A 12,582-nucleotide genomic window follows, 5' to 3' on the forward strand; every position below is an offset into this window, starting at 1 on the left:
GGGTGGGGTGGGGGGGGGGGGGGGGGGGGGGGGGGGGGGGGGGGCGGAATGGTGGTGGGAGGGTGGTAGCACCTTACTGCATTTAGCATAACCTCATGAACATATATACTGTGAAGTGCACACCATGGGAGAGAGGCCATGTGTGGCATGATAGGCAGATGCTGGTGGTCGCAATGAATTGGAATAGGCATTACAAAACATAGTCAGCAATGTCTGGTGTATGCCCAAAATGACCTGGGGAGACAAGTCAAGACCTCATGTTGTCTCAACCCTATTCAATTGGGCCATAGGAACAGTTACAAACTGATTTCACAGATCCCTTTCTACAGTCAGGGGAAAAAAAAAATTGTTTGGTCATATTAACCAATTTATAGGGTGGGTGGAAGCTTATCCCACACGAGACTGAACTGTGACAATGTTGCTTGAATAATGTCAGAAGAGGTAATCCCAAAATGGGGATTAATGAAATCAGGTAGGGAGTAAGTGTTACAGAACTAGTGATTAAGTTGCAGTAAGTATTTAGAAGGCACATGGAATTTTGGCCTTAGACAGTATAAAAGCAGGGAAGTTTTGTAACAATGCAGGGTGTTGGAGAGACTGCATGTGAATTACTGTGCGCAGTTTTGATCCTGTATTTGAAAAAGATATACTGGCATTAGAGGCAGTTTAAAAAAGATTCAACAGGCTAAGTCCTGGGATGAAGAGGCTTAATTAATTGAGAACAGTTAAACAGGTTAGGTCTTTATTCATTACAGTTAAGAAGAATGATGGGTGATTTATTGAAATATACAAGATGCTGAAGTGATTTAATGAAGTAGATGCTTCCATTTGTGGGGGCGTATTAAACCAGCGGACATAGTTACCAAATAAAGGATCACTCATTTAAAACTGAGACAGAAGGGAATTTCTTCTCTCAGGAGGTAGTGAATGTCTAGAACTATCCTTATTGCCACTTTGATCTAATACCTTGTCCTTTCCTTTTTATTTACATTTTCCTCAAGAGAAATGTTAATTTTCATGACTCATTTTCATAACCCACAGGGTGGTACAGTGGTTCAGAGGTTAGCACTGCTGCACCACAGTGCCAGGGACCAGGGTTCAATTCTATCCTCAGGTGACTGTTGGTGTGGAGTCTGCACATTCTCCCCACGTCTGCACCCGGTTTCATCCAAGTGCTCCAGTTTCCTCCCACAGTGCACAGATGTGCAGGTTAGACAGATTGGCCGTGGGATATGCAGGGTTGGGTGGGGGGGGGGGGGGGGGGGGGGGGTGGGGGGGGGGGAGGGGAAGAGTTTGGGGAGATGCTTTTTGGAGGGTCGGCATGGAGTCAATGGGACGAACGGCCTGCTTCCACATGGTATGGATCCTATGATTTAAGTACCTACGACAGTAACCTACAGTCCACACAGAAAAATCCTTGCCCAGAATCTGTGAAAATGGGAGACAGCATTAGGCCAGCCATTTTGGAATCCCAAATGTGGCAGTTATTCCCAGTTGAAGGTTCTATTGACATGAATAATTTTCATACTCAATCTAATCAGCAGTTCACAATAAGCTGCAACGTGCAATACTTTATTGAATTCATACTTTATACCAAAATATCTGATAGCTTCTTAGCGCATTTAAATAGAACTTGACCTTCAAGTGGCAATCATAAAATACTTTATTCTTTTAATGCAGATTTTAACTTCCATATAAAAATCAAGACATGTTATTCAATAGGGAGATACCCTTGAGTTGTTTCAGCGACGGGAGTCCGGGAGGAAGCGCGAGGGCAGCCTGGGAAGGTAAGCTTCCACCTAATAAATTTGGGAGTTAACTAATACCCGAGACACCACACCAGTAGTGTCTCCCAGCCTTCCACCTCCTCTAACCTAATATTAACGACTAAGTGTGGTGAACAGATAAGCTATTCGCATTTTTTTTCCTCATCTCTTTATTATCTTTCGGGGTGGTCACCTAGACGCCAAATCCTCTGGGAGTGGGTCGGAAGGCAAAGCCGGAGTCTGAGTATATAACAGAGTAAACTTACTGGTGCAGCGAACACTGCGAAACTAAAAAAAAAAACTAATTAATTTTAAATAATTAACTAAGTAGAGATAGCAGGCCAGGTGATGCGTTGTAGCTGTATGATGTGGGAGCTAGCTGATCCCATTGAGAACAGCAGTGACCACATCTGCAGCAAGTGTTGGCTGCTTGAGGAGCTCCGACTCAAAATTGATGAGCTGGAATCCGAACTCCAAACACTGCGACACATCCGGGAGGGGGAGAAATACCTGGATGCTGTGTTCCAGGAGGCAGTCACACCTGGTAGATTAACTAATGTTAATTCAATCGGCGGGCAGGGACAGCAGTGCGTGACTGCGAGTGAGGCAGGTAGAGGGACCCTGCAGACAGGAACACAGGAGCCGCAGCCCTTGACATTGTCCCACAGGTATGAGGCACTTGCTCCCTGTGTGGATGAGGAACAGGGCTGCAGGAAGGATGAGTCAACTGACCATGGCACCATGGTCCGGGAGGCCATTCAAGAGGGGGGAAGCAAAAAGACAGATTGTAGTTGTAGGGGATTTCATCATCATCAGGAGGATAGACAGTATCCTTTGCGAGCAAGATAGAGAATCCCGCATGGTGTGTTGCCTGCCCAGTGCCAGGGTGCGAGACATCTCTGAACGGCTTGAGAGGATACTAGAGAGGAAGGGGGAGGATCCAGTTGTTGTGGTCCAGGTAGGTAACAACAACATAGGCAGGATTAGGAAAAAAGACCTGTTGTTTCGGGATTATGAAAAACTAGGAACAAAATTAAAAAACAGGTCTTCAAGGGTCATAATCTCTGGATTGCTGCCCGAGCCACGTGCAAATTGGTATAGGGAGGCGAGGATCAGGGAAGTAAACGCGTGGTTAAAAGAGTGGTGTGGGAAAGAGGGTTTCCTTTTCATGGGGTTTGATTATGAGAAACTGAGTAGACTGGGATTATACTCATTGGAATTCAGAAGAATGAGGGGAGATCTTATAGAAACATAAAAGATTATGAAGGGAATTGATAAAGTGGAGGCAGGGAGGTTGTTTCCACTAGCAGGTGAAACTAGGACTAGAGGGCATAGCCTCAAATTAAAGGGAAGCAGATGTAGGACTGAGGTCAGGAGGAACTTCTTCACCCAAAGGGTTGTGAATCTGTGGAATTCCCTGCCCAGTGAAGTGGTTGAAGCTACCTCACTGAACGTTTTTAAGGCAAGGCTAGATAAATTTTTGAAAGGTAAAGGAATTAAGGGTTATGGTGAGTAGGCGGGTAAGTGGAGCTGAGTCTCAAAGATCAGCCATGATCTTATTAAATGGCAGGGCAGGCTCAAGGGGCCAGATGGCCTACTCCTAGTTCTTATGTTCTTATGTCCTTCTGTTCTATGTACCCTGAGGCAGACCCCTTAAAGAGTTTCGTACCCTTCCTGGTCAGATATTCATTACTACTCTCACTTTGTCAAGGCCTGCAAATGTATTGTTCTTTGGAGGAAGCAGCAAAGCCTCCCATTAACGTTTTGTGACAGGAGCAAGTAAACACATTGGACACAGTAAAAAATCTGAAAATGCCTTGGTGTACAAAGTTAAAAAAGCAAAAGCTTGAGGGCACAAAGATTGCATGTGGAAGTTGAGCTAAATGCAAAGAATCAGCAAGACCCTACATTTGTCGAGGAATGGCAATCTCACACAGACTGCCACTCTGCCTTTTTTAGTAAAATAAAGGAAATTGCTCTGCATTTCTGACAGGAGATTTTGATTGGGGCTCCCTCAGAAACACTGAGCCATGCTTTCACAATGACACATTTTTCGAAGTGCAGAATTGTTGAGGAAAGCAAACTATAACCCTTTTCACAGGAATAAGCTGCATAGCCTGAAATTTGAAGGTGCAGGTGATTAGGTTACTGGGAAGGTCAGAGGGTATCGGGTGGGAGTAGCTGGTCTGGAGCAGGCAAAGTGAGGAGGTGGACAGCTCTGAGGATGTCAGGTCAGACCCTTGAGATGTAAGGATCTGGGGAACATGTTGTTGGAGTGTGTGAACTAACTATGGGGTCAGCTAAATAGTTGCTCAGGAGCTAGACTATGTACTTAACAATCTAACTTTTCCCAAGTAACTATTCACTTTCTTTCATCAGAACATTCAGATTTAAATGAAGACTTCTGGAGGTTCCAGGATCAGAGGAAATGCTAAGGAGAATCTTCAATTTCCAGGCAATTCTTTTGGAGTCTATGATGGGAATTCTGCAGGGTTCCCTTTCAAAACTTCTATCTTCCCTGGAATAATGATTGGCCATTGAAAAATCCAGGTCAATTTTGTTTTCCCCCTCAGCTCCTCAATATTCTTGAGCAAAATATTGATCATACTGAAGATTATAGCTCACAGGAATAGAATATATTCACAAACCTAATAATCTGATACAGTGCAGCTCATTGGCACATCAAAATATATTTCAATACTATGCATGATCCAACCACAAATACTGCACACTTACCACAGATTCTATCCATATCCCCACCACAGTTCCATGCTGAACCACACTCCAAGTTTGGTGTCAGCTTCAACTCTGTGCCGAATTTCTAAACTCTCACATCATTTTCGTTCTGATGACTGCCTTCCCCTTACCTTATAAAAACCCGAAAGAACTGCAGATGCTGTAAATCAGGAAGAAAAACAAAGTTGCTGGAAAAGCCCAGCAGGTCTGGCAGCATTTGTGAAGGAAAAAACAGAGTTAACGTTTCGGGTCCAGTCACCCTTCCTCAGAACTAGCATTACTGGACCCGAAACATTAACTCCGTTTTCTCCTTCACAGATGCTGCCAGACTTGCTGAGCTTTTCCAGCAACTTTGTTTTTGTTACCGGAATGCTCTCCTGGTTTGTTTCCACAACTTGAACTCACTTAAAGGTCCGCTACTTGTAACTAATCCCTCACCAAGAAACGTTGATCTGTCACCCTGCCATAACTAAACCATGTTGACTCCAAGTTCCTAACATTTGAAATTTAAACTATTCTCTGGTTTAAATCCATTAACATCATACATTTAGTGCCAAACCTCTTTATGCATGAAGCTACTCAAATTCTCTTCTCTGACCTCATCATTTTTCTAATCCCTCTTCTCAACATGTATTGGAGAGCATTTCGTGAATACAAAAGACTCCCCTATCCCACCCAATCTTCTTTTGAGCACAACACATCAATGAACCCTTCTGTTACATTCACCTCCATGCCGACATCTTTGGGGGAAAGAGTCCACTTTCATCAATACTCTCTTCCACCTGGATCCCTCCCCTAGATGTTACCTGCACTGACGTTTTTTCTTTTTAAAATCAAGAACTGTTAGCAAGCCATCAACTATCTTATTTTCTCTGCTGTCCTCACCCACTCTAGCCTGTTTCCTGGCCCTGATCATCACCTCTTCACTAAAGACATCCGATACCTCTACACCATCTCCCAGATAGTCTTCACTTCAACCTTGAATAGAAACCATTTACAATCCTCTATACCCACCAACCTCCTCTGTCTGCTTCTCCTTCAGCTCTGCTCACTTTGTCCAAAAAAGAAAGTATGGTTATAGGTACCTGCAAAGGTGTAATGCCCATCTTTTTGCAGATTATGTGTGAACATTGCTTGTCCTAATCGTAGATATTTTATAAACTTTTAGAGTTGAGTTCAATAACAGCAATTCTGTTCTCCATTTTGATACTTTCATCTCTCCAGTATCTCTACCTGGTTTTCACAAAATCATAGAATTATTATGGTGCCATTCAGTCATCATATCTGCACTGGTTCTCCAACTAGCATTGATTTTTTTTTGCCAGTTGCATGCCTATTTCCAATATCTTTGCACGTGTTTCCAATCAATGCTTGAATGCCTTAATTGACTCTGCCTCCAGGTAATGCATTCTGAATCCAAACCACTTGATGTGCAAAAAAGTAGTCTGCACATCACAATTACTCCTTATACAAATCACCTTACATCTGTGCCCTCTTATTTTCGATCCTTTTACAAGAGGAGCAGGTTCTCCCCATTTACTCTTTAGAGGTCTCATGATATTAAGGACTTTTATCACATTTTCCATTAGCCATCTTCTCTCCAAGAGTAACAGTTACAACCTCTTCAATCCACCCGCATAACTAGAGTTCACATTTTTGCTGAGAGTCAGAGTTGACCTATATTCTACTATGACACCTACCTTGGACCAATACTTTCCCTCTTCTGTTCAACTGTTCCCATTTCCTTTATCTTTTGGCTTAGAATACCTTTGACTCCCAATCTTTAACATGCTTTAAAACTTCACAGAACTCTTTTGTTCCACTCACCACAAAACCGCCTCTTTCACAATAAATAACTCATCACATTTCCAGCTCTCATTAATATAACTTCCTCAGAACTAAACTTGAAAATTAACTCTGATTTTCCATCCACAAACAGAGATCAGATCAATAGATTGGCTCACTGGAGAATCAACAGCATGGACAAAGTTTCAATTTAAGGGGCCAGTTAGGTCTGATGAGATAGAAAAATAAATCACTCAAAGACTTGTAATTTTTTTTAAATTCCGCGGATACTCCTTGAATGTACTGTACTGAAAGCAGAGATATATAAAATTTTGATCATTCAGGAAAATCCAATCAAGAAAAATCAGTCATGATCAGATTAAGCAGACTCAAAGGACCATACAATCCACTCGTATCCCTATTTCTTCTGTTCTTATGTACCGTGCTCCTTTCATTTCACCTACAGAGGCTGTGCCTTTAATCATCCAAATCACACTTTCTGGAATTCCTTCCATTTGTTCCTTTTCCACTCCAGTTACATCCCTTAAGGATTAAAAACCACTTTGACCATCCCTCTCAAAATCTTTGATTCAGCATGTTTGCTTCAATACCTCAATGATGTGTCTCAATGTTTTCTTTCATTAAAAGATGCCATGTAATGTAAATGTTAATGTATAATATTGAACAGACAGAATGTGGCATGGTGTGGAATTTAAAGCCAAAATATTGAAGTGTGACTTCAGGAAAGGTGTCCAAAGCTTTAAGCAGAAACTCAAAATTGATATTTTTTAGAAGATTTCAAAAAAAAAAAGCAGCAGCTGGGGAGAGACAGTGGAGTTGCTGTAACAAAATCATAAAGTACTGAAAGACAAGAAGGTGGATACAAAAGCTTGATTAGTGGTACAAATATGAACTGGATTCAAAATGAACAGTCTGTGAGGAAAAGGATTGAAAGTAGCAGAATGTCTTGCCTTTCCTGCTAGTTAGCTGTGGGAAAATGTTTCAGCGAAAGCTGTTCATGCTGCGAACACTAGTATTTTCAAAGAAAATTGTACAGCTATCTCGGCGAAAAACAAAATTATAAAAATGATACTGTGACAGTTCTTCAAGTCTCTTGTCACAGGTACCAGACAATTGGCATCAGTGTCCATTTTCAGCCACGAAGTTGCTATTTATCTGAAGACTCCAAAGAAAAGAAACACTCAATTAAGCTATTTCAAGTGGCCATGTATAAACTGAAACAATCAAATATAACTCTCCTTATTTCGATTAAGGAAGAATCTTGCATCTGAAATATTATAACTTATCTGTTTTAGATTACTAAATGACTATGTATTTTTAAATATGTTTTTAATACGTTGCAGATATACAACATTTTCAGTTTTTTTTTCCCCAAATACATCTATCATTGCTTTGTTGGAGGGTACTGGTAGAGGGAGGAAGTTTGAGAGCACAATCTGACACGATTAAATGATGAACATGCGTGCTTATCATGAATGTCAACTATTTCACTTTTGAATACAGGATTAATAACAAAATGTCCATTTTATGGCAGCATTGAATAACACCCAATCTTCTAAAGTCCTGGATTGAGCCAGACAATTTTCTTTAATTTTAAATTTTACATATACTTGCATTGTTGGGCGAGCAAGTATGCAAAATTCAACCACAGGAATGGATTTGATATTATTCTCTCAATCTTTTTAAATTAAAAATTTTAAAACATTCAATTGAAAATGATAGGAACTTTGGCCTCAAGGAAAAAAATCAAAAAATATTTAATTGATGTTAATGGAGATTAAGCCAGTTACCTTTCCTGAGTTTAATCTCTGAACTCTTGTTTCACAGATTTTCTTCACGAACAGTAAACTGTTTATCTGATTCTTTATAGTGCTTATATCTGAAATTAAAACAGCAGTAATTCAAAACATGGTTAACTCAAAGTTCTAAACTTATTTAATACATTTAAGTATCTTTCATAAAATAATTAACTAAAATATATACACAAATTCAAGTTAAAAATAATACATAAGAGAAACTGTAATGTTAATGACTAACTTAGCAAAGCTTAAGCCACATTGTATAAAGGAGTGAATTGGCAAAAATAATTCATTTATTTTTATTTCACAAATGCAACTATCACTGGAAAGCGCAGATTTGTATGGTTTTCACGTTCTAGACAAACTCCTGTCCAAACAACAATCTTCTTCATTAAATATTCAGGCAAGTTCAATAACAGAGGTTGACCTAATGGCTCAAGTTTTATTTAAAATATGGTACTTTCATTTGGGTTAGGGGAAAAACAGCTTTTCTAAAAAATCCTGGAATTGGACATTTTAATTGATACACCACAAAATTTAGTATGTTGAGACTGATTTTGCTGAAAGTGAGGGAAAGGATTGCCCTTGGTATGCTCCATAGAAATAACTGGTACAGCAAAACAAAAAGTGAACAAGATTTACCTTGTCAACATTAGTCAGAGGAGCAGGACACAAATTCAGGAGAAAATGGGAGATCTGCAGAAAGCTGTCAGTCAGACTTGTAATAACAGGTAGAAGAAATGAAAGCTTCTTCTTCTAAGTTCAGGCCTGGTACTAACTTCATCACGACTCAACGAGATGGTTAATCTTTGAAGTATCCTACAGAAATCCATCACTATAACATACTTTGTTCCTCAACATCTTCCAACCAGGAGCAGACTACGTCATTTTCTATAACTTGAAACGGTGTTTTCACAAGCAAAGACAATTATTGATCATTTTCATTCATTATCCCTGGCTGCTGCTACTGCCTCATGCCCACTATTTCTTTAGAAGTTGTGTACAGATGGTGGGTCATTTTATCAATATAGGATTCACACTAAAACAGATTAACACTTGATTACTCTTAAGCATGAGTAATACCATTTCATCAAGATCAGTTGGGTAGATTCTGTTTAAGCATTGCTGTATTAGAACTAGTCTTTGTTAGATTGGTCTTTAAAGAAAAAAAAGCATCAGGGGTTGCTGTCAGGAATTGTTCAAATCAAGCATGTGCAAGAAGAAGGATTTGTTCCAGGAAACTTGCACCATTTCTTAATTCATTTTTGGGACATGATCACCACTGGAAAATCATTGCCCATTCCTGACTGCCTTGAAGAGGCAGCAGCAAGCAATTTGCTGCAGTTCATTTGTTGTAAGCACACCCAATGAGCTGTGAAGAAAGCAGGTCAGATTTTAAAAACATGAAAAGAACAATGACATAATAACAAGTCAGAATGACATGGAGCTTGGAGATTAAATTTGCAGATGATACGCTTGATGTCCTTGTTCTTCCAGATAGTCGTGGTCGCAGGTCCAAGCCTGAATGTTATCCATGTGCTGCTGTGTGCAGACATGGGTAGCTTCAGTTTCTGAGAAATTGCGATTGCAGTGAACACTGTGCAATCATCAGCAAATCATATTGTTGCCTGCAAATTACATCTGGCTGTGCAAATGTGCCCATACCAACTATATCTATAAATTGCACAGGTAAGGCTGTCATAACGCAGTTTACAACAAGACACAAACTGGAGACATTTGCAGCAGACTGCTCATTGATACAAATTCCAAGAGCTGATAAACAACGAGATTTCAGATTCAGATCGAGATTGAAGTGAAGTGATGACTTTGAAGCAGCAAGAGGTTTCAACAATCCAAAACCAAAATAAAGCAAAGAACCTTGAAGCAGGACTTCAAATGTTGTTCAATGCAGTCAAGCGAACCAGCCAAGGAAAAGCTCTACAAATCTGATGTAATCTGAGCAAATGTAGATGGATCTCAGTTGACAAGAAATTAGTATCCCAAATGTTACATTATACTAAATGTTTCAGAAAGTGGACATCAGCAGCCAAGCTTTTTGGCTGTCATTAGAACTCAAATGGATTGCAGAACTTTCTCACAAACCACCACAAGGATGTTTAGAGGTTCTTGAATACCTACTTTCTTTTTCCCCCCACAGAAACCTCGCGGCCAGAAAATAGATTTGGCAGTCAAAGTCACAGATTTGGTTTCAAGAATTGTACAGTAACAATGGATCAATGCAGAAAAGGTGCATTAACAGTTAGAACTCGGTTTTCAAGTTGAAAACATTTCCTCATGATTTGAAAAGAAAAAGCACCAGGCACAGCAAATGGAGGTCAGAGCTCTTAGTTGCAGATATGGAGAGGAAAATGCTGCAGGGACCGTTTTGCTATTTCTTTGTGAAACAGAAGGTCAGGAAATTAAATGAATACATATTGGTTAAGAACAACGTGTTCACCATTCTTCCTGGTTGCAGTATTGCTTCTGTACCAACATTTATTTTGCTTGATGTCTGCACCTTACTCTGGGCTCAAATTTGAGTCCTCTCTAAAAGTGAGATAGTGAAAATCATACACTACCCTCTTGACTAACATACATATCCATATAACAGGATTCTGCTTGGCATCAATAAATGCCATTGCTACACACTGACGCATGGGTAAACCAGTTCTAATGCCTTTCCAATGAAAGATACATCAAATCAACTTACTTTTGCTGTCTGTCCTCAACTTTGTATCTATATTTTCTTTTGTTTTATATATCTGACATTTTGTAATATGCCTTCTGGAATTAACTTTTTTTTAAACCACTTCTGCAGTAACCATCTTGACTACATTTTGGCTCCATATGGATGATCCTTTATTTATCCATGTACAAGACACACAATCCATTCAGTGTCATGACGTAACCAGGAACAGTAAGTAAGTAATCAGCAAGCTGTTACAAATACATAAAGATGATGACCAATTTTACTGACTACTATTCAGGAGAAAAGCAATTCATACCAGGTTTTGTCATTAACAGAATAATTATTTATCATAATATTCTTAATTTTAAACAACCGGCAGAGATTAAAAATAATTCCTAATCTACTCCTGCACAACTTAAACTACACCCCTTTTAAAAGCATGAATTCATAAATACTCATTTACAATGAAGACATATAGAAGTCATAATTTAACATACATAACGGGTGGAAAACCTGTGGGTGGGGAAGAAAAGTATGAAGATAAAAAGTTCAGATCAGAAGGATGGGTTAAATTGTCTCTCACAATTTATTCTGATTTTTTTGGCATTACAGATACTAGCATGTCATTGAAGTAATGGTTGTTTTTACTTTTACAACATACTAGGTCTTTTCTTCTCAGAATTCTTTCCTCTTGTTTTTTTAAATCTCTTTTCACCCACACAGAAGGGGGCAAATTGTCTCCAGTTCAAAGGGTGTCTCTGGCAGTCCTGCATTTACAATTTTGCAACAAAATGAAGCTCAGCCAATCAGACAGCTGTCATCTGGCAAGCTTTCCTCAGAGCGAGAATGCTGTAAGCAACCAGGTAGGCTCAAGGCAACTGAATAAGTGAGTGATAAAGAGTGTAAGCGAGCATCCGTGAGATATAATCTTGCCTAGTCTGTGAGCAAGGTTCCCTTGCAACAACACTGCAACAATAGTTGCTGGTGTGACTTGGGGTGCAGCATGGCTATGCAGCAGTGTGGGTCAAGTGGATCAGAGACATGCCACAATGATGCTGAGGGTTGGTACGTCTGATGCTTAGGTCAGTGAATGTGGGGTACATGCTGCTGCTGCCAACGAAGCATGCCCCAACATGCTGGTGTCGAGTGTCTAAAATAGAGGTCTTGAGATGGAAGAAGTGAGCTGGAGTCACCAGACATCCGCTCACTTTCATGACAGGAATATTTGGCACCTTGTTTCCCCATAGCAAGTACTAAGATAGGAAACTGTGAGGTGAGATCTGGAGTTAATGAGGCTGACAACAAGCGATAGCTCTTGTTAATAGACATCTTACACCTCACTCACAAAAAAAATCTCATTTCCATGTCCAGGATTCTGTTGGAAAATAAATCTGTTGCTCTCAATCTCAAGAAAGACCCTATTAGATTTCTCACAATTTTCCCAGATTTCTTGGGAGAGTTTACATCATTTAGGCCTGTATTCAACTCTGTCCTTTGTCTCAAAGTATCTTCCTCACCGTGTCAAAAATGAACACAAGTCTGTCACAGCTAAAAAATGTGCACCACTTGACTTTTCCAAGTTACAAAGCTCTGCTGGCATTTCACCTATATAGCAATGTCCAACTTCCTTTTCAGCTTATAGTCCAAAAAGGAAAAATGTGTTCCTCTACATCAATAATTCCTCTACTTGTCATCAAGGCAGCACAACCTATTGACTCCAACAGAATGTGAGAATTTTTAAACGGCAAGCAAAACAGCAAAGAAACAGGTATTTACCATCACCAGC

General features: G+C 39.9%; 1 protein-coding gene and 1 long non-coding RNA gene across 2 annotated transcripts in view; both read right to left on the reverse strand.

Annotated features, from left to right (window-relative positions):
- LOC125485665 overlaps positions 1-8,188 on the reverse strand; it is a 19,953-nt gene extending 11,765 nt beyond the window's left edge. The window contains exon 1 of the long non-coding RNA XR_007264382.1: positions 8,099-8,188. This is a non-coding gene — a long non-coding RNA (uncharacterized LOC125485665). The remainder of the gene's footprint in view (positions 1-8,098) is intronic.
- LOC109931812 (histone deacetylase 9-like) overlaps positions 1-12,582 on the reverse strand; it is a 948,406-nt gene that overhangs the window by 893,381 nt on the left and 42,443 nt on the right. The window lies entirely within an intron of this gene.

The sequence above is a fragment of the Rhincodon typus genome, chromosome 2, assembly GCF_021869965.1.
Source record: "Rhincodon typus isolate 14 chromosome 2, sRhiTyp1.1, whole genome shotgun sequence".
Classification (NCBI taxonomy): domain Eukaryota; kingdom Metazoa; phylum Chordata; class Chondrichthyes; order Orectolobiformes; family Rhincodontidae; genus Rhincodon; species Rhincodon typus.